Source organism: Carcharodon carcharias, chromosome 14 (genome assembly GCF_017639515.1).
Source record: "Carcharodon carcharias isolate sCarCar2 chromosome 14, sCarCar2.pri, whole genome shotgun sequence".
Taxonomy (NCBI): domain Eukaryota; kingdom Metazoa; phylum Chordata; class Chondrichthyes; order Lamniformes; family Lamnidae; genus Carcharodon; species Carcharodon carcharias.
In genome coordinates, this window is record NC_054480.1 from 7098278 (window position 1) to 7121546 (window position 23269).

The window sequence follows — 23269 nt, forward strand, 5'->3', positions numbered from 1 at the left end:
AGTGGGTAAATAGCTGAATGGGCGAGTGGATGAATTAGTGAATGGGTAGGGTGGTAGTGTGTGGATAAACTGGCTGGTCAGTGATGTGGTAGGTGGGTAAGATGGTAGATTGGTTGGGGAGTGGTAGCCAGATCTGATCGAGATGGAGGTGGTCGGATCGGGTTGGGTCGGAGGGTAGTCAGAGTGGTTGGAAGAGGTAGTCGGGAGGTCCGAAGGGATGGTTGGGAACTGGTCACGGTGGGGGGAGGGGGGCACCAGGGGGTTAAGTTGGGGGTTCAGGGGTTAGATAGGAGGGGTCAAAAGCGAGAGTCAGAGGGTCAGTTGTGGAGTTACCTAGGAGTTAGATTAGAGTATTTTGTCTAACATTTCCTGGGTAACTATCCTGGTAAATCAGAACCATCCAACCTCTCCGACTCTAACTCAGAGTTGGAGATATTCATGGGAGGGTCTCAGGAAGCAGAGCAGTTGCTCTTCAGAAGTTCAAACGACCTGGGTAATTCCCACAGAGGTCAGCACATTGGGATTTCCACAGGGGTCCCAACCCGCATCTTCAGTCTGATCTCCAATGATTCAGAGACTGGAGGATCGGGCCAATGTTTGCTCAAAATTGAGAAATAGTTATAGCTGTTTTGGAACTGCTTCTAGCCAATTCTGGCACAATTGGATTTGATATGACTGCATGGGTGAATTATGCAATTGCAGCCAAAGATGATGCAGTCAAAGGTGAAGATACGGAGTCCACAGCCACACGGAGTGACTGAAACAGAGAATGGTGATGCATTCAATGGGAGGTGAGTTTTGGGGCAGGGTGAGAAAAGGTTATTAGAATGAGAGGAGGCTTGTGCGGGGACATAAACACTGGCATTGTTTCTGTTGTGTCTGTTCCGTGCTGCAGATTCCATCTACTTATATGTGCACAATGATTGTCGGGTCAAAACCTTTCTAGACCAAACTCTCATGTCCATCTATCAGAAACTGTCATGGGTCATGACATTCTATTAGAATCATTTGGGAGGAGGTGGGGTGGGAGGCGATGGTGGTGTTAGTTCGAGGTGGGTGTGTTAATTGTCACCTGTGGTTCTGTGGGTAGCAACCTTACCTTTCAGTCAGAGATCGCAGGTTCAAGTCCCACTCCAGAGACTTGAGCCCATAATGCCAGACAGATACTTCAGTGCAGTACTGTTGGAGCGCTGCGCTGTTGGACAAAATATTAAACTAAGGCCCAATGTTTTCTCCAGTACATTACAAATGATCCCATGGCAATATTTCAAAGGAGAGTAGGGGAGTTCCCTCTCGGTGCCCAGGCCAATATTTATCCCTCTACCAACAATCAATAAAACACAGACTATGTGGTCATTATCATATTGCTGTTTGTGGGAGCTTGCTGTGTGCAAATTGGCTGCATCTTTCCTAAATTACAACAGTGACTGCAATTCAAAAGTACTTCAGTGGCTTAAAAGCACTTTGGGACATCCCGAGGTTGTGAGAAATGATAGAGACATAAACTAGAACAGGTCATCAAGTATCCAAACAGGTTGACGTTTTACATGCCCCTTATTGGAACTTCCTCTTTGAACCTGTAAATGCAAGAGCCTACATTGAGAGATCATTCTGAAATATTTCTATATCTGTCATATAATCAAATCAGAGATTCTCTCTGTTTTAGGCAATGATATTACTGTCCCAGATGAGAATGTGACCCAGTTTTTAATCAGCTCTGACGTGAGTTTTTTCATTTTTAGTGAATTGACGCAAGCAAAATTTTATTCTGAACTTCAGAGTTATGATCCTGGAGAATTCGCCTGTCTCCAAATAGCCATTAAAAATCGTTTGCAGATCCCAAGAGACTCACACCCTTTGAACAAATCGATCAGTGTCCCGAACACTACCGCATAGCACTCTGTCATGAGCTACTCCCTCCATTCAACCAAAAAGAAATCACATGACGTAATTTTAAAGAAAGGTTAAAAATTGGCAAATAAATGCAGAAAATTGCTGGAAAAACACAACCTGATAGGAATCTGGAAGACAAAAACATTAGTTCATTTCTCAAGTCCCATTCCCACTCCAGAGGCTTGAGCGCATAATCCATGCTGACATTTCCAGGGCAGTACTGAGGGAGTGCTGAACTGTCAGAGGGGCAGTACTGAAGGAGTGCTACTCTGTGGGAGGGTCAGTACGGAGGTAGTGTTGGATTGTTGGAGGGTTACTACTGAGGGAGTGCTGCACTCTCGGAGGATCAGTACTGAGGGAGTGCTGCACTTTCTGAGGGTCAGTATTGAGGGAGCGCTGCACTTGTCAGAGGGTCAGCACTGAGGGAGTGCTGCACTGTCAGAGGGTCAGTACTGAGGGAGCGCTGCACTTGTCAGAGGGTCAGTACTGAGGGAGCGCTGCACTGTCAGAGGGTCAGTACTGAGGGAGTGCTGCACTTGTCAGAGGGTCAGTACTGAGGGAGCGCTGCACTGTCAGAGGGTCAGTACTGAGGGAGCACTGCACTGTCGGAGAGTCAGTATTGAGGGGGCACTGCTCTTTTAGAGGGTTACTGTTGAGAGAGCACTGCACTGTCACAGGTGCTGTCTATCAGAGGAGACATTAAACCAAGGCCCATTTTGCCCTCTCAAGTGGATGGGTTAGATCCAATGGGGATCACTCCATAGTGTCCTAATCAATATTAATATCATAAAGATAAAGATGATCTGGTTATTTATCACATTGCTCTCTGTGGGATCTTGCTGTGTATAAATTGGCTGTCTTGTTTCCTACTTTAAAACAGTGACTACGCTTCAAAACTACTTCATTGTTGTAAAGTGCTTTGGGATGTCCTGAGGTTGTCAAAAGCATTGCACAAATTCATTTTCCTTAGTTCTGTTGAAGAATCATACGGACTCGAAACGTTAACTGTGTTCCTCTCCGCAGATGCTGTCAGACCTGCTGAGTTTTTCCAGGTATTTTTGCTTTTGTTTGGCACAAATTCTTTTGCTGGATTTTAATGCCCTTCCCTGTGGCAAGTTTGGTGATGAGGGCTATGGCATTTAATCAGGCAGGAGGGTGGTAGGTGGGAACCCCTCTGCCTTCCCACCCTGATGCCAACTGAAGCCCTCAAGTGACCAATTAATGCCCACTTAAGGATCTCATTCTGCCTCTGCAGCGATGGGCGGGTAGCTCGCCATGCAGAGAATACAGCAAGCAAACCCATGCGGGAGGATATGCGGCTCCTGGACCTGTCCACCATTCATAAGAAGTGTGTCTGATCGAGGGACCCGGCATTAGGAAGGGGAGGGCCTGCAAAGAGCCAGCTCCCTTCCCTTTGAAGTCTACCCTCTCTCCCCTGCAATCCCCCTTCCTGCCATTACCCACCTGTGGCCTGGGGATCCAGTGGCAATGCTAGGCCTGGGGTCAGAGTTATAAAAGCAGCTTCCCCAGTGGCATTGCCAATCTATAGAGCCGACGGCCTCTGATTGGCTGGCAGCTTTCAGTGGGCAGGTCTTCCAACCCCAGGGTCTATAATCCCAGAGAAGGCCCCTGCTGCCTGACCAGCACTTAATTCAACAGGCTTTGCCTGAAAGAGACTCCAGCTGACCCTCCAATCAGCAGCCGAGACCTCCAGCACCTCCATTAATCCAGCCCTTTGATTCCACTTTGCATGTTGACTCCTAAACTTACAATCCTGAAATAAAATTCAGCAAAATTCCAGCATATTCATTGAGTTCCATCAGTCAATCTAATCCACTAGCTTCCACTGGGAATATTCAATGTCCAATCCAACAGCTGCAGCTCCACAGTAACAATTCTGTATATGACAGCAATATCTCAGAATCGCCCATTGCTTAATTGAAAATGAATGAGATCTGGTAGATAATATTGTTCTCAATATAAGGTGTACTTCCCTGACCTTATGAGTATTTAATCTGAGGGCCTATTGGCCATCTGTCTCTGTGTCTGAAAATGAGTTTGATAACACTCAAAACATCTCAACTAGACAGGTGAGATTGTGCAATTGGATCAGTTCAGCTACACAGCTCTCCACATTCACTGCTGTGCTCACTTACTGATCAGCTGGGGACATGAAGAGCAAAGGTTTACTTTCTCGAAGCACAAATCACCCAACAATGTGCATAGTACAATCCTGGCACATCTCAAAATCACCCCTCCTTTTCTCCATCTTTAATCATTCTTTTTAGATCATTCTTTACATTACAAAGAAAACCTTCCCCATTTCTGTTCCAGTGCCCATTTTAAACCCTGATAAATTGAGGAGCATTTTCTACCAATCAAACTGCCCAATTTAATTATATCTTATTGAATTTATGACAGAAGTATGATTTTCATTCCCCATTCCCCCATCACCCACCTACACTTGCTGACCTATATTGATTTCCCAGTCCACTAACAATGGACTCTCTCCCATTCCTGCCCACCCCTCCTGCCCCACTCTGCCATCTCCATAACCTCCTCCAACGCTACAGCCCTCCAAGAACTCTGAGGGCAGGGTTTTCCCCCCCATCGGGGGCAAAGTTGAATGGTGGGCGTGCACCGGCGTGCTTCCGATTGACACCCCCGATTGGGGGCGCGGCGCCATTTTACATGGGTGGGCCAATTAAGGCCACCCAGCGTGATGTCCACACAGAAGCACTATGCACTCCCTATGCAGGCAGGTGGGGGGGGGGGGGGAATCCCAAAATCGAGAGTGCGCTCTTTCACACATGCGCAGGAAAGAGCGCACTCATCTCCCTGAGGCTAAGTGCAGCCTCAGGGAGATTGGCTCTAAATGTCAAAAAGCTAAAAATAGAAAAATAAAATTTCCCTAACATGTCCCCTCATGAGTTGGGACATGTCCATAATTTTTACATAAACTTTATTAAAATTTTTTAAAACCCTGCATGAAACCTCATCCCACCGGTGGAAGAGGTTTCATGTTTTTTCTATTGCCCGCCGGATCTCCTGGCCTGCCCGACAGCCTTAAGGTTGGACCAGCAGGTCCTTTAATTACTTAATTGACTCTGTCAATGGCCTCAATTGGCCATGGGCAGGTCGGCGGGCAGACAGCTGATTTCACTGCGCCCCCGCCTTCCTGAAAATTTAAATGGGACACGATGACATTGGGAGTTCCGCCTGACTTAACCGCGCTCACCGATGTGTAAAATCCTGCCCTGAATTCCTCCAATTCTGATCCTTTGTGCATCACCCACTTCCTCCCCCCACCATTGACTCCAGCCATCTAGGCCCTCAACTCTGGAACTGATTCCCCAATCCACTTCACCTCCTCTCTCCTCCTTTAAGATATTGCTTAAAGCCTATCTCTCCAGCTCTCTGAAACAGGTTATCTGATTCTCCTCACATTGCTGTTTGTGGCAGCTTGCTGTGTATAAATTGACAGCTGAGTTTTTTACATTCATACAATTATAGAATGATACAGCACTAAAGGAGGCCATTTGGCACATTATGCATTTCTATAGCACCTCTCACGACCTTAGAATGTCCCAACGTGCTTGACAGCCAATGAAGGACAATGAAGTATTGGGTTCATGTTTTTGTCATCTGTAAACTTTGCTATACCCAAATCCATACATCAGAAAGAGCTGTGACCCTGATACTGAACCCTGAGAAACATCAGTGCATCCTGCCCTCCAGTCTGGGGGAAAAAAAACAATTAGGAAAATATTAATTCATCGCTATCTCTGCTTTCTGACCCTTAACCCATTCTGTTAACCTCTGTGATGGCCACTGCTCCGCACACAAGGCACTGACCACTCAAGAACGGGGTCAGTAACACAGTAACATGGCATCTTTATACGGGGGGTGATTCAGCCATGTCCAGGCAGGTCCGCTCTCTGCTTCGGGCTGACAGCATACGGAAGACACATGGTATGTTAGATCAAAGCCCTTACACTGCTGTACATTGGAAACAAAGGTATAGCGTAACGTTCTGCTTCCTCTCTCTTTGTCAAAATTGTATCCTCACAGCTACTGTCCCTTTAGTCCCATGGGCTTTAGCTTTGCTCACAAGTCTATTCTGTTTACAACATTGACTACACTTGGAAAGTACTTCATTGGCTGTAAAGCACTTTGGGTTGTCTGGATGGCATGAAAGGTGCTATAGGAAATGTAACTCTCTCCTTCCTTCTCTCTTTTCTCCCATACTGAAGCAACATAAACAGCGCCAATCTAGTACCCTCAGATAACAAAGTAAACCTTGTCCATATACAGCAAGACCTGGCCATCACTCAGGCTTGGGCTGATGCACGAGTGCCAGGCAATAGCCATCATGGTTAGATTCTAACCTTCTCCCCCCTCTGACATTCAATGGCGTTACCATCGCTGAATCCCCAAACATCAACATCCCAGCCCAAAGAACGATTGGTCACTTTTCAGTTTTTGTCGCTTCCTCAACTGTTTTGGGCTGCGTCTTCCCAGCCCCAGGATGGCAGGTTAGGAAGTGGGGATGGGGGTGGAGTGGAGCTCCCCCATACATTCTGGCTGCCGGAGACAGCTGGCTTGTGGATTGCCTGCCCGCTCCTTGGAGGTGGGGGTAGCCAGTCTGTACGTTTAAGGCCCCAGCTTGGGGCAGTTTAAAGTGCTCACTGACATTTTGCAGCCGCCCCAAATGTCTATTGCGGCCACCAACTCACTGGGGGCTGTCTCCCTGCAGCAGTCCGGGGGGGTTGGTGTCCATCAGGGCTAGGGGCTTCATCCCTCAGAGAAGGGGCCTCCTGCAGGAACTGCCTGGCCCCTCCGAACTTTTATTGTCTCGATCCCTGATCTGCCTCTCCCAGTGGTGCTGCTGGCCCTCCGATTGGACCAACCGGACTGGGGACCCAGCCACTCTCCTTAACTGGAGGACGAGCTCAGAGGTGGACAGGTAGAGGCTGCCCCCTGGGAACATTACTGAGCTGCTCTGACTGTCGTCCAGTGCGGGTTCCGGACTCTGAAAATCCTGCCTTTTATTTCCTCAAAACGTCTCTGCAACATCTTCTCCCAAGTATTCAGCAATGAACCAGCAACTCTGGCAAGATATTTAGAAACGACTTTTCAAAAATAAACTGCTGTGATGCAGCTTTGGGCTGTTAATGGATTTGAATCAGCAACCACTGAGCGATAGGACAGATGCAAGGTTCATGCATTAATATGAAAATCTTGTTTCCGAAGCCTCCGGAGCTGCGCTATTGTGTGCTCCCTAATGATGAACGACAGCACCGTGTGCTAAATGCTCAACATTTCAATAATGCCCACAACTCGGCAGAACATTCATCCTGCAAAATACAATTCGTCACCACAAACCTACAGAACCTCGCAGCCATTGAAAACACACAGAGGCAGCGACTCTATCATTTACACAATTCAGTGTTGGGATATGGGCACCACAACAAGGTCACCCATTATCACCCACCCCTCGTTGTCCTTGAGAAGGTGGGGGTGAGCTTTATTCCCCGAACCCCCAAGCTAAGCCGCTCCCAAAGTGACGAATGGAAGACTTGCATTTATATAGCACCTTTCATGACCTCCCAAAGTGTTTAGCGCCAATGAAGTCACTGTTGTAATCTGGGAAATGCAGCAGCCAGTTTATGCACAGCAAGTTCCTACAAACAGCGATGAGATAATGACCAGATCATTTGCTCTTAGTGATGCTGGTTGAGGGATAAATATTGGTCAGGGAGACCTGCCCGGCTCCTCTTCGAAAAATGCCGTGGCATCTTTCAGATCGACCTGAGCCACCTGTCAGGGCCACGGTTTAACGTTTCCACTGAAAGGCAGCAACTCTGACAGTGCTGCACTCTTTCAGTATTGCACTCGGAGTACCAGCCAGGATCTTTTGCTCAAATCTCTGGAGTGGGGTTAAACCCACAACTTCCAACCTCTGAAGGGTGTGTCCTACCCATTGAGCCACAGCAGACAGCCCAGTGCATGTGCTTCAGGGCTAGGAACATCCTGTGTGTTGATGCCAGCAGTGTTCATGGATAATGGATTGTGGTGGGCAAGGCCATGCATTTTCAGCAATCTCCACATCTGTACTGCTGCTGTGACAGAGTGGAGTTCAAAACCTAGAATGTTACATTACAGCAACAAGAATTTGTATTTACACGGCACCTTTAACTTGGTAAAGTGTCCCAAGACATTCCACAGGAGCAATTAGCAAACAAAATTTGTACAGAGTACTATGAGGAGATATGATATCATAGGGGAGATGATGGCGTAGTGGTATGGTCTGGACTAAGTAATCCAGAGGTCCAGGGAAATGCTCTGGGTGCCATTGTCCAAATCCCACAAAGCAAATGGTGGAATTTGAATTCAATAAAAAATCTGGAATTAAAAGTCTAATGATGACCATGAAACCATTGTCAATTGTTCCTTTAGGGAAGGAAATCTGCCATCCTTACATGGTCTGGCCTAGCAAACCACTCAGTTGTAACAAACTGCTACGAAGTCACAAATAAGGAATGAAACCGGCATTGACCTAGGCACCAGAATCGACAACAGCAATCTCAGCCCTGTCGATCCTGCAGAGTCCTCCTTATTAACATCTGGGGCTAGTGCCAAAATTGGGACCGCTGTCTCACAGAGTAGTCAGGCAACAGCCTGACATAGTCATCCTCACTGAATAATACCTTACAGATAATGTCCCAGACACCACCATCACCATCCCTGGGTATGTCCTGTCCCACCAGCAGGACAGACCCAGCAGAGGTGGTGACACAGTGGTATACTGTCGGGAAGGAATTGCCCTGGGAGTCCTCAACATCGACTCTGAACCCCATCAAGTCTCATGCCCTCAGGTCAAACATGGGCAAGGAAACCTCCTGCTGATTACCGCATACCACCCCGCACAGCTGCTGAATCAGTGCTCCTCCACCTGGAGGAAACACTGAGGGTGGCAAAGGTGCAAAATGTACTCTGGGTGGGGACTTCAATGTCCATCACCAAGAGTGGTTCGGTAGCATCACTACTGACCGAGTTGGCTGAGTCCTAAAGGACATAGCTGCTAGACTGGGTCTGCGGCAGGTGGTGAGGGAACCAACAAGAGGGAAAAACATACTTGACCTCATCCTCACCAATCTGCCTGTCACAGATGCATCTGTCCATGAGAGTATCAGTAGGAGTGATCACCGCACAGTCCTTGTGGAGATGAAGTCCCGCCTTCACATTGAGGATACCCTCCATTGTGTTGTGTGACACTACCACCGTGCTAAATGGGATAGATTTCAAACTGATCTAACAACTCATGAGGCACTGTGGGCCATCATCAGCAGCAGAAGAATTCTCAAACACAATCTGTAACCTCATGGACCAACATATCCTCCACTCTACCATTACCATCAACCCTGGTTCAATGAAGAGTGCAGGAGGACATGTCAGGAGCAGCACCAGGCATACCTAAAAATGAGGAGTCAACCTGGTGACGCTATAACACAGGACTACTTGCGTACCAAACAGCATAAGCAGCAAGTGATAGACAGAGCTAAGTAATCCCACAACCAATGGATCACAACCAATAAGCTCTGCAGTCCTGCCACATCCAGTTGTGAATGGTGGTGGACAATTAAACAACTCACTGGCTCCCCAAATATCCCCATCCTCAATGATGAGGAGCCCAGCATATCAGTGCAAAAGATAAAGCTGAAGCATTTGCTACAATCTTCAGCCAGAAGTGCCAAGTGGATGATCCAGAGGTGCCCAGCATCACAGATGCCAGTCTTCAGCCAATTCGACTCCAAGTGAAATCAAGAAACGGCTGAAGACACTGGATATTGCAAAGGCTATGGGCCCTGACAACATCCTGGCAATAGTACTGAAGACTTTTGTTCCAGAACTTGCTGCACCCCTAGCCAAGCTGTTCCAGTATAACTACAACACTGGCATCTACCCGGCAATGTGGAAAATTGCCCAGGTATGTCCTGTACACAAAAGGCAGGACAAATCCAACCCGGCCAATTACCTCAAAGGTAGTGATCTCGGCATTAAGTGTCACGTGCTAGTCAGAGTAGAAATAGCAGGATATATTGGATGAATACGTGGCTGAAGAGATGGTGTGAGGGGGAGGGTTTCAGATTCCTGGGACATTGGGACCGGTTCTGGGGAAGGTGGGATCAGTACAAACTGGACGGGTTACACCTGGGCAGGACCGGGACTGATGTCCTAGGGGGAATATTTGCTAGAGTGGTTGGGGGTGGGGTTTAAACTAAAATGGCAGGGGGTTGGGAACCTATACAAGAAGTTAGAGGAGGGGGAATCAAGGACAAGAACAAAACACAGAAAGCGGAATAAGAAAAGTGATAGAGAAATCAAGGGCAAGAATCAAGCAGGGCCTCAGTGAAAAATAGTCAGAACGGGACAAGTAATATTAAAAAGACAAGCCTTAAGGCTTTGTGCCTTAATGCGAGGAGCATTCACAATAAAGTGGATGAATTAACCGCGCAAATAGATGTAAACAGGTATGATATAGTCAGGATTACAGAGACATGGCTGCAGGGTGACCAGGGATGGGAACTGAACATCCAGGGGTATTCAATATTTAAGAAGGACAGACAAAAAGGAAAAGGCAGTGGAATTGGATTGCTGGTTAAAGAGGAAATTAATGCAATAGTGAGGAAAGATATTAGCTCCGACAATGTGGAATCTGTATGGGTAGAGCTGAGAAACACTAAGGGGTAAAAAACATTAGTGGGGGTTGTATATAGACCCCTAAACTATAGTGGTGATGTTGGGAATGGCATTAAACAGGAAATTAGAGATGCATGTAATAAAGGAACATCTGTAATTATGGGTGACTTTAATCTGCATATAGATAGGGCAAATCAAATTAGTAACAATACCGTAGAGCAGGAATTCCTGGAGTGTATACGGGATATTTTTCTGGACCAATACATTGAGGAACCAACTAGAAAACAGGCCATCCTCGACTGGGTATTGTGTAATGAGAAAGGAATAATTGGCAGTCTAATTGTGTGAGGCCCCTTGGGGATGAGTGACCAGGACATGATAGAATTCTTTAACAAGATGGAGAGTGACATCGTTGATTCTGAGACTAGGGTCCTGAATCTTAATAAAGGAAACTACGATGGTATGAGGCGCGAGTTGGCTATGATGGATTGGGAAACGTTACTTGAAGAGATGACGGTGGATAGGCAGTGGCAAACATTCAAAGAGCGCATGGGTGAACTGCAACAATTGTTTATTCCTGTCTGGCGCAAAAGTAAAACAGGAAAGTTGGCCAAACCATGGCTTACAAGGGAACTTAGAGATAGCATTAGATCCAAAGAAGAGGCATACAAATTAGCCAGAGAAATAACAGACCTGAGGATTGGGAGCACTTTAGAATTCAGCAAAGGAAGACTTAGGGATTGATTAAGAAGGGGAAAATAGAGTATGAGAGTAAGCTTACAATAAAAAATTATTGTAAAAGTTTCTATAGGTATGTGAAGAGAAAAAGATTGGTGAAGACAAATGTAGGTCCCTTACAGTCTGAAACAGGGGAATTTATAATGGGGAACAAAGAAATGGCTGACCAACTAAATACATACTTTGGTTCTGTCTTCACAAAGGAGGACACAAATAACATACCACTACCGTCCCCTCTCCCCACCCCAGCCCCACTAGGGGCATCTGTCATTTGTTCATGTTGTTCTGTCCAGAGTGCTTACCCCTGTCTTGCTATTACCACATTGTGCTTTCTGACCTTAATGCCACCATCAGCACCTCCTTTAGCCAGTACCGCTACCATTAACACCTCTTTGTCCTTTTGTCCATGACATCTTTGGCAATCTCTCCTTTGCCTCCTCCACTTATCGTTGGCATTCTATCCAGCTTCACCTGCTCCACCCCACCCCCCTTAAACAATATAAATTTCATCATATTTTTACTTCTCTTTAGCTCTGAAGAAGAGTCAAACGGACTCGAAACATTAACTCTGTTTCTCTCTCCACAGAAGCTGTTAGGCCTGCTGAGTTTTTCCAGCATTTTCTGTTTTAATTCAGACACTGGATGGGTTTGAAATTGAATTGGATAGGTAATCTACGCTTAAAATTGACAAGGTGCCAGGACCAGATGAGATGCATCCAAAGATACTGGAAGGAAGCGAGAGTAGAAATTGCGGAGGCACTGGCCATAATTTTCCGAACCTCCTTAAATCCAGGGGTGGTCCCAGAGGACTGGAGAATAGCAAATGTTACATTGTTGTTCAAAGAAAGGGTGTAAGGATAAGCCCAGTAACTACAGGCCAGTCAGTTTAACTTCGGTGGTGAGGAAACTATCAGAAACAATAATTTGGGACAAAATGAATAGTCACTTGGACAAATGTGGGTTAATTGAGGAAAGCTGACGTGGCTTTCTTAAAGGAAAATCATGTTTGACTAACCTGCTGGAGATTTTTTGAGGAGGTAGCACAGACAGTTGATGAGGGCAATGCTGTTGATGTGGTGTACACAGACTTCCAAGAAGCATTTGATAAAGTGCCACACAACTGAGCAAAGTTATAGCTCATGGAATAAAAGGGACAGTGGCAACGTGCATACAAAACTGGCTGAACAACAGGAGACAGAGGAGAGTGGTGATTGGATGTCTTTCCTGCTGGAGGAAGGTTTGTAGTGGAGTTCCCCAGGGGTCAGTGTTGGGACCATTGCTTTTCCTGATATATATTAATGACCTTGACCTTGGTGTGCAAGCAACAATTTCAAAGTTTGCAGATGATACAAACGTTGGAAGAATTGTAAGGAGAAAAGTGCAGAACTTCAAAGGGACATAGACAAGTTGGTGAAATGGGTGGGCAAGTGGCAGATGAAGTACAATGCAGTGAAATATGCAGTGATTCATTTTGGTAGGAAGAACAAAGAGAGACAATATGAAATAAAGGCTACAATTCTAAAGGGGGTCCAGGAGCAGAGGGACCTGGCTGTATATGTACATAAGTCATTGAAGGTGGCAGGACAGGTGGAGAGAGCAATTAATAAAGTGTATAGTATCCTGAGCTTTATTAATAGGGGCATAAAGGACAAGAGCAAGAAGATTATGTTGAATTTTTATAAGTTACTTGTTCAGTCTCTGCTAGATTATTACACTCAGATCTGGGTGCCACACTTTAGGAAGGATGTGAAGGCATTAGAGAGAGGGTGCAGAAAAGATTCACGAGAATGATTCCAGGGATGAGGAACTTCAGTTATGAAGGTAGATTGGAGAAGTTGGGACTGTTTTTCTTGGAGAAGAGGAGGCTGAGAGGAAATTATAAGAAATAGAGTTACTCAAAGTCATGAGGGGTCTGGACAGAGTAGATAGAGAGAAACTGTTCCCACTCGTGAAAGGATCGAGAACAAGAGGGCACAGATTTATAGTAATTAGTAAAAGAAACAAAAGTGACATAACGAGAAACTTTTCGACGCAGCGAGTGGTTAGGGTCTGGAATGCACATCCTGACAGTGTGGTGGAGACAGGTTCAACTGAAGCATTCAAAAGGAAATTAGACTGTTATCCGGAAAGGAAGGATGTGCAGGGCTACGGGGAGAAGGCAGTAGGTGAGATGCTCAGTCAGAGAGCCGGTGCATACATGATGGGCCAAATGGCCTCCTTCTGCACTGTAACATTTCTGTGATTATAAATCTATTTATTGGCATCACACGCCTGGCATTCTTTATTAGATAGGCTTCTAGTACTCTAAGTACATTGCAGTATGTCCTTCCTTTGCCCTTCATCACATAGTGCTCAGTAATCCTGATATCTGTTTGTATCGCTGTGTAACAATGTCAGTGCTAAGTATCAGTGTGTGGGCCTGCAATGGACACTGACTCAAGTCCCAGACTGAGGACTGGGCAGTGAAGTAGGGAAGGTGGAGGACAGGGGGGAGGGAAGACATGACGAAGGGTGGCTTCAGTGCAGTATACTGCCAACTAGCTATAGGAGAAAGAGAGGGTGAAAGAAAAAAAAAAGAAAGGATGAATGAATGAACAATTTACTTGCATTCCATTAGTGCCTTTCATGACTTCAGGACACCCCAAAGCACTTTCTAGCCAATGATAACAGGCTCTGAAGAAAAGTCGCACAGACTCAAAACGTTAGCTCTGTCTCTCTCTCCACAGATGCTGTCAGGCCTGCTGAGTTTTTCCAACATTTTTGGTTTTATTTCAGATTTCCAGCATCCGCAGTATTTTGACTTTATTCTAGCCAATGATGTTTTGTTAGAGTGTACTCTCTGTTATAAAGCGTCACATAATAAACTTGTAAGCAAAATTGAAACGAACTGGGTTAATGGGAAAGTAGCTGCATGGATAAGAAATTGGAGAAATGTGTCAGCCACTTTGTGCGCAGCAATGCCCACCAACAATATTTTAGTGATGTCGGTTAAGCCATGTAGCTGGGCAGGACAGACAGAATCATAGAATGGTTACAGCAAAGAAGGAGGCCATTCGGCCTGCCACCCCTGTGCCAGCTCTCTCAAGAGCAGCCCAACTTGTCACAATCCTTTGCGTTTTCCCTGTGGCCCTGCAAGATTTTTCCTCTTTAGATAATTACCCAATTCTCTTTTGAAACTTGCAACTGGATCTACTTCCACAACCCTCCCAGGCAGTGCATTCCAGGTCCTAACCACTCGCTGCATAAAACAGTTTTTTCCTCATATCTCTGTTGGTGCTTCTGCCAATCACCTTGAAACGCTGGTCCTCCCACTCTCAATCCTTCTACCAATGGGAGCAGTTCCTCCCAATCTATTCTGTCCAGAGCCCTTGTGTTTTTTTTATTCATTCATTGGAGGTGGGCGTCGTTGGCTGGGCCAGCATTTCTTGTCCATCCCTAATTGCCCTGGAGAAGGTGCTGGTGAGCTGCCTTCTTAAACTACTGCAGTCCATGTGGTGTCCACAGTGCTGTTAGGGAGGGAGTTCCAGGATTTTGACACAGCGACAGTGAAGGAACGGCGATATATTTAGAAGTCAGGATGGTGAGTGGCTTGGAGGGGAACTTCCAGGTGGTGGTGTTCCCATATGTCTTCTGCCCTTGTCCTTCTAGATGGTAATGGTGGTGGGTTTGGAAGGTGCTTGTCTAAGGAGCCTTGGTGAGTTCCTGCAGTGCATCTTGTAGATGGTACACACTGCTGTTACTGTGAGTCGGTGGTGGAGGCAGTGAATGTTTGTGGATGTGGTGCCAATCAAGTGGGCTGCTTTGTCCTGAATGGTGTCAAGCTTCTTGAGTGTTGTGGGAGCTGCACTCATCCACGCAAGTGGAGAGTATTCCATCACACTCCTGACTTGTGCCTTGTAGATGGTGGACAGGCTGTGGAGAGTCAGGAGGTGAGTTACTTACTGCACAATTCCCAGCCTCCTACCTGCTCTTGTAGCCACAGTTTTTATATGGTTAGTCCACTTCAGTTGCTGGTCAATGGTAACCCCCAGGATGTTGATAGTGGGGGATTCAGCGATGGTAATGGCATTGAAAGTCAAGGAGCAATGGTTAGATTCTCTCTTGTTGGAGATGGTCATTGCCTGGCACTTGTGTGGTGCGAATGTTACTTGCCACTTGTCAGCCCAAGCCTGGATATTGTCCAGGACTTGCTGCATTTGGACATGGGCTGCTTCAGTATCTGAGGAGTCAAAAATGGTGATGAACATTCATCAGTGAACATCCCCACTTCGGTCCTTATGATGGAAGGAAGGTCATTGATGAAGCAGCTGAAGATGGTTGGGCCGAGGACACTACCCTGAGGAACTCCTGCAGTGATGTCCTGGAGCTGAGATGACTGGCCTCCAACAATCACAACCATCCTTATGCTAGGTATGACTCCAACTAGCAGAGAGTTTTCCCCCTGATTCCCATTGACTCCAGTTTTGCTGGGGCTCCTTGATGCCACACTCGGTCAAATGCTGCCTTGATGTCAAGGACAGTCACTCTCACCTCACCTCAGGAGTTCAGCTCTTTTGTCCATGTTTGAACCAAGGCTGTAATGAGGTCAGGATCTGGCGGAGCCTAAACTGGGTGTCACTGAGCAGGTTATTGCTAACCAAGTGCCGCTTGATAACACTGTTGATGACCCCTTCCATTACTTTACTGATGATTGAGAGTAGACTGATGGAGCAGTAATTGGCCGGATTGGATTTGTCCTGCTTTTTGTGCACAGGACATACCTGGGCAATTTTCCACATAGCCGGGTAGATGCCAGTGCTTCAGCTCTACTGGAACAGATTGGCTGAATTCTAGAGCACAAGTGTTCAGTACTATTGGTGGAATATTGTCAGGGCCCACAGCCTTTGCAGTATCCAGTGTCTTCAACCATTTCTTGATATCACATTGAATGAATCGAATTAGCTGAAGACTGGCATCTGTGATGCTGGGGGCCTCCGGAGGAGGCTGAGATGGATCATCCACTCGGCTCTTCTGGCTGAAGATTATTGTGAATGCTTCAGCCTTACCTTTTGCACTGATGTGCTGGGCTCCTCCATCATTGAGGATGGGGATATTTGTGGAGCCTCCTCCTCTAGTGAGTTGTTTAATTTACACCACCATTCACGACTGGATAAGGCAGGACTGCAGAGCTTAGATCTGATCCATGGGTTTTGGAATCACTTAGCTCTGTCTATCACTTGCTGCTTATGCTGTTTAGCAAGCAACTAGTCCTGTGTTATAGCTTCACCAGGTTGACATCTCATTTTTAGGTAAGCCTGGTGCTGCTCCTGGCATGTCCTGCTGCACTCTTCATTGAACCAGGGTTGATCCCCTGGCTTGATGGTAATGGTAGAGTGGGGGATATGCTGGGCCATGAGGTTACAAATTGTGTTTGAGTACAATTCTGCTGCTGCTGATGGCCCACAGCACCTCATGGATGCCCAGTCTTGAGTTGCTAGATCTGTCAAAATCTATCCCGTTTAGCACGGTAGTAGTTCCACACAATACAATGGAGGGTATCATCAATCTGAAGGTGGGACTTCATCGCCACAAGGACTGTGCAGTGGTCACTCCTACCGAAACTGTCAAGGACAGATGCATCTGCAACAGGCAGGTGAGGATGAGGTCAAGTATGATTTCCTTGTTGGTTCCCTCACCACCTCCACAGACCCAGTATAATAACTGTGTCCTTTAGGACTCAGTCAGTAGCTACCGAGCCACCCTTGACGATGGACGTTGAAGTCCCCCACCCAGAGCACATTCGGTGCCCTTGCCACCCTCAGTGCTTCTTCCAAGTGGTGTTCAACATGGAGGAAGCACTGAATCATCAGCTGAGGGAGAGCGGTACGTGGTAATCAGCAGGAGGTTTCCTTGCCCATGTTTGACCTGATGCCATGAGACTTCATGGGGACCGGAGTCGATGTTGAGGACTCCCAGGGCAACTCCCTCCCGACTGTATACCACTGTGTCACCATCTCTGCTGGGTCTGTCCTGCTGGTCGGACAGGACATACCCAGGGATGGTGATGGTGGTATCTGGGAACATTGCCTGTAAGGTATGATCCCGTGAATATGACTATGTCAGGCTGTTGCTTGACTATTCCATCAGACAGCTCTCCCCATTTTGGCACGAGCCCCCAGATGTTAGTAAGGAGGACTTTGCAGGGTTGACAGGGCTGAGTTTTCAGTTGTCGTTTCTGGTGCCTAGGTGGATTCCGGCCAGTTTCATTCTCCTTTCACTTTCTAGAGGTTTTATACAACTGAGTAGCTTCCTAGACCATTTCAGAGGGCATTTAAGTGTCAACCACATTGCTTTGGTAAGGGTCTCGAAAATATTTATGAGGGTAGTTCCCGGGCTGAAGGGCTTTAGTTATTTGGACAGGTTGGTAAAGCTGGGGTTGTTCTCACTAAAGAAAAGAAGGTTGAGAGGAGAATTGATAGAGGTTTTCAAAATCACGAGGGCTCTGGACAGAGGAGGAGGTAGCCCCTCTAACAATGCAGCTCACCCTCGAGTGCACTGGAATGACAGCCTGGATTACATGCTCAAGGTCCAGTATTACATTAGTGATGTATTGAGCTAACGTTCAATTGCCTGAACTCCTACTCAAACACTGACACCCCCATTATATCAGCTGTCCTTTCAAATGGAAAATATAAATTTTCCTTTTTGGTTGCAGGCTAATCAGCCCCGTTGTGTATTTATAGAGAATCAGTTTCTGATTAAACTATTCCATATTTCTGTTTCACTTGTTAACCTGTCTATTAAATGTTAGTAAGAAGTCCCAAGAGAAAAATTGGATGAGACATTGCTCTAGATTCAGGAAGGAAGGATGGGCAACTCAGAGAGAAGAACGGCAACAAAAGCCATGCAGGCCATCAGGTCCAAGGAACTCAGGCTCAGGCTAAAGCACAGGCCCAGGCTCAAACCCAGCCATGTAGGCCCAGGCAGGCTAGCACAGGCCCAGGCTCAAGCCCAGCCATGTAGGCCCAGGCAGACTAGCACAGGCCCAGGATCAAACCTAAGCTCAATCACAGGCAGGCTAGCACAGGCCCAGGCTCAAGCCCAGCCATGTAGGCTCAGGCAGGCTAGCACAGGCCCAGGCTCAAGCCCAGCCATGTAGGCTCAGGCAGGCTAGCACAGGCCCAGGATCAAACCCAAGCTCAATCACAGGCCCAGGTAGGCTAGCACAGGCCCGGGCTCACGCCCAAGCTCAATCACAGACCCAGGCAGGCTAGCACAGGCCCGGACTCAGGCCCAAGTTCAAGCAAAGGCCCAGGCAGGCTAGCACAGGCCCAGGCTCAAACCTAAGTTCAATCCCAGACCCAGGCAGGCTAGCACAGTCCCAGGCTCACGCCCAAGTTCAATCCCAGACCCAGGCAGACTAGCACAGGCCCGGGCTCACGCCCAAGTTCAATCCCAGACCCAGGCAGGCTAGCACAGGCCCGGGCTCATGCCCAAGTTCAATCCCAGACCCAGGCAGGCTAGCATAGGCCCAGGCTCACGCCCAAGTTCAATCCCAGACCCAGGCAGGCTAGCACAGGCCCAGGCTCACGCCCAAGTTCAATCCCAGACCCAGGCAGGCTAGCACAGGCCCAGGCTCACGCCCAAGTTCAATCCCAGACCCAGGCAGGCTAGCACAGGCCCAGGCTCAAGCCCAGCCATGCAGGTCCAGGAAGGCTAGCACAGGCCCAGGCTCAAGCCCAGCCATGTAGGCCCAAGCAGGCTAGCACAGGCCCGGGCTCAAACCAAAGCTCAATCACAGGCCCAGGCAGGCTAACACAGGCCCAGGCTCAAGCCCAGCCATGCAGGCCCAAGCAGGCTAGCACAGGCCCAGGCTCAAACCCAAGCTCAATCACAGGCCCAAGCTAAAGTGTTAAAGCACAGAGGCCCAGGCTCAAACATGGTCAATTCAGGCCCAGGCTCTCAACCAGGCTCAGCCTCAGTCAGTTTCCTACAGATGTATATGCAATAGGGTTGCATCACTTTCAGAGGGATCAAGGCTGCTTGGTGACAAGGGTGAAGAGGAGATGTATTAGAATGGCACCAGGGATGAGGGACTTATGTGGAGAGATAGAAGAAGCTGGGGTCATTTTTTTTTTAATTTGTCATGGGGATGTGACGCCATTGGCAAGCCCGGCATTTTTATTGTCCCTCCTTAGTGCCCTTGAGAAGGTGGTGGGGAGCTGCCTTCTTGAGCCGCTGCAGTCCATGTGGTGTAGATACCCCCACGGCGCTGTTAGGGAGGGAGTTCCAGGATTTTGACACAGCGACAGTGAAGGAGCGGCCGATATATTTCCAAGTCAGGATGGTGAGTGACTTGGAGGGGAACAGCCAGGTGGTGAAGGTTCGCTCTGAGCTTGTTTTATGCTGCAGCGGTTGATGAGTTTCACTGCCAGTCTTTGGCTCAGTGTTAGCCCTTCCTGCCTCTGAGACAGGGGGGAGGAGAGTCCGCACTCCAGCCAGTCCCAACGGGACAAAACTCTGAATCCAAATCTCGGGTCAACATCCAGCAGGATCCTGGTGGGTGGGGGGGTGCAGCTCACCCCTCGTCCCACCACTTTAAAGTCCCCCTGCCCCCACAGAACTAACTGCTCTGGGTGTAAAGATGGACATTGACCAGAGAAGGAGTTTTCACCCTGCAGCATGTTAAACCGTAATCAGCCCTCAAACCCTCCCACTTTCATGGGCAGATTTCTCCAATTGGCGAGCAGGGGGCGGAGTCTGCGTCTCGATGTCACCACATGTCATTTACATTGTCAGTTCGGAGGGGGCACAGCCAAGTCAGCTACGCGCCCGCCGAACTGTCAAAGGCCTATTAAAGCCATTTAAATAGTCATTAATTCAATGAAAGGAGCTGCCCATCCAACTTTAAGGCCTTCGCATTTTTCATGGAACCTCATCCACGGGCGGGATGAGGTTTCATGAGGTGTTTAAATTTTTTTACATGAATTATTTGACGTGTCCCAGCTCATGTGACAATGTCACATGAGGGGACATGTTTCAAAAGTTTTTTTCCTTCCTTTATTGAAACTTAGACATGTCAAACGGATCTCTCTGTGCCTCAGGGAGGTTTTTGCGATTTGTACGTGAAAGGGCGCGGGGGACCACTCAGGGAATCCTCCTCCCCGCCCACGCAGCACTTCCGGGCGCGTGCCACGATGGGCGAGGGGGGGACTGATCGGATTCGTGTTCGCTCCCGCCTGACCCCGCACAACTCCCCCCCCCCCCCAACAACAGGAGGTAAAACTTTTCCCCATGTGTTTTGAGAGGACAGAGTGTAAAGATATGTAGAGAAACTAGAGAAAATGATATTGTGCATCTTAGAGCAGAGAGGTTTGGAGGGGAGATTTAATAGATGTTCAAAACCATGAAGGGTTTTGATTGAATAAATACGGAGAAAGTATTTCCACTGGCAGGAGGGTTAGTAACCGGTGGACACAGGTTTAAGGTAGGTGACAAAGGGAAGATGGGAAGAAAATTATTTTGGACGGCGAGCTGTTACGATCTGGAATGCATTGCCTGAAAGTGTGATGGCCGTAGATTCAGTAACAACTTTCAAAGGGAGTTGGATAAATACTAGAAAAGGGAAAACTTGCAGGGTAATGGCGGAGGAGTAGAGAAGCGGGATTAATGGGGTTGCTCTTTCAAAGAGTCAACACAGGCACAATGGGCCGAATGGCCTCCTTCTGCGCTGCAAAATTTAGTGGATACATTTGCCTGCTCAAAACTAAACTGAGCACTCAGAGTGTTGTGCGCTAAAACTGACCTCACTACATCGAACTGCTCTTAGCTCTTTATATAATTAAAGAGTCTCCAGTTTGATGAATGATTCCGAAGAGTCTGCGTAGACAGCAGTCGCCTTTAAATGAGGATTAAATGAGATTCTGTCATAGGCTGGAGTTAAAGTGTTTTGGATACTGGGTAACTGATTAAGCTGAATGATCATTAAACCACAGTTGAAAATGACGGGAAGCACTGATTTGATTTTTTTTCTGCTTTTTCAGTATTTAGATTTCAATCTTTTGTCCCTCCGAATAAACATTCCTTCTCCTGTTCCAACATCGTTCTCTTCATATTTTCTGATACTTAGTGTCCGACTCCAGCTCAGAGTTTCTCTGCGAGAAACGGATCGTGTCTCTGTTTGGACAGGGTGAGTTGTGAAGGAGGTTCTAATGGAAGCAAAAACAGAAACAGAAATACCTGGAAAAACCCAGCAGGTCTGGTAGCATCTGCGGAGGAGAGCACAGTTGACGTTTCGAGTCCTCATGACCCTTCGACACTGGCTCCGTGGTAGTGCTGCCATCTCATGCTCAGCCCAGAACTTTCCAGCCCCATTGGCGTCTGGTTTCATGGCAGGAGGTGGGGGGGGGGGTGGGGGGAGGGGGTGCCAGGGGAGCTGGGGGGGGCAGGGGTGGTGAGGGGAATGATGTGGCGAGAAGGGCAAAAATTGGCTTCATGCCAACATGAAACCAGTTTGCGATTGTCCGCTCCATCCCCCATCAATGATGGGCTGTGTTTCCCGACACCAGATACCAGGAACCTAATTTCAATACTTCAACGTCTCATTATCAGTCCTGCTCGCTGGAATCACCCCCCCACCCCCCATCCACCCACCCACCATGTCAAATTTACCACCCAGGTCTGCGTGACTTCAGAGCGGGGTGATTCACGCCTGCCTTTGAAAGGTGTGCACCCGGCGACCTGGGCTTTGAGGGGAACTCGGAGGTGAGTGCCTACAACCTTGGGCAGTGCCCATGAGCATCGGCCGCAGGGCATCAAGAATAAGATGCTGCCCATTCGCCAGGGGTGGGGGGGACACACAGGCAAGTCACCTTTTTCCCACCTGGCTTTCAGTGAGGTGCTGGGGCAAGGACTCCAGTCCGGATCAGGCCGGGGGGGGTAAGGGCAGGAGTGGGGGAAAGGCAACACCGACTGAAGGGGAGGTGATGACCTAGTGGTATTGTTGCTGGACTAGTAATCCAGAGACTCAGAGGGTAATGGTCTGGGGACCCGGGTTCACAATCCTTCCACGGCAGATGGTGGAATTTGTATTGAATAAAAATCTGGAATTAAAAGTCTAACGATGACCATGAAACCCATCTGGTTCACTAATGTCCTTTAGGGAAGGGAATCTACTGGAGGAGGGAGGGTGCTGGAAGTGGCCAAACACTTGGGAAAGCTTGACAAAAGTGAGCATTCTTCCACAGCTGAGACTGTTCAGCAGGAGCTCCATTGACCTGCTTGGAGTTGGGCCTCTGAAGCATTTCTGCCCAATCAAGCTACACAAAAGCATAAAAGCGTTACCAAATGCTCCAGAGATTTTCACCCCTCAGGTGCAGACTGCAAGTTAATGTGTATTTTAAGGGGCAGCAGAACAATTGGCCGACTGAGAAAATTGTAGAATCTCCCTGCTAAAGGTAGCCATGGCACAGTCACTGGTGGAGGTGCTCACATCCCCTATCAATGTCTTTATTCAGGTTTGGACCAGTATCCCTCATAGTCCAAGCCAACAGCGCAGCCTTGCAGCACAGGTTAGGAGAATGCCAGTGCCTGAGCTGAGAGCACAGCTTGCAGTCCAGTGGGCAAAGCTACCGCCAATCGGTCAAATCGAGTGGAGCAAAAGTGGTGGGGTTTCAACAGCCAATGAGTGCACCACACACTGGCCATCCAAGTGGTAGCCAACACACACCTGCATGCATGAAGGGGCCTTTGGACTTAACCAAGAGAGGTTCTTAGTACACATAAGCTAACCCGCATGTCTCTCTGTTTGATCCTGCAGGAAGAGAACATCAGGATCGTGGAGCCTGGTGATTTAGCGGTCTGCCTCACAGCTTACAGGGAGCAGAGAAGAAGAAGAGGAGAGTGGTGGAGGTGCCTAGCTCTGCAAAGGGAGGAGCACCTCCCACAAAATGAAGGT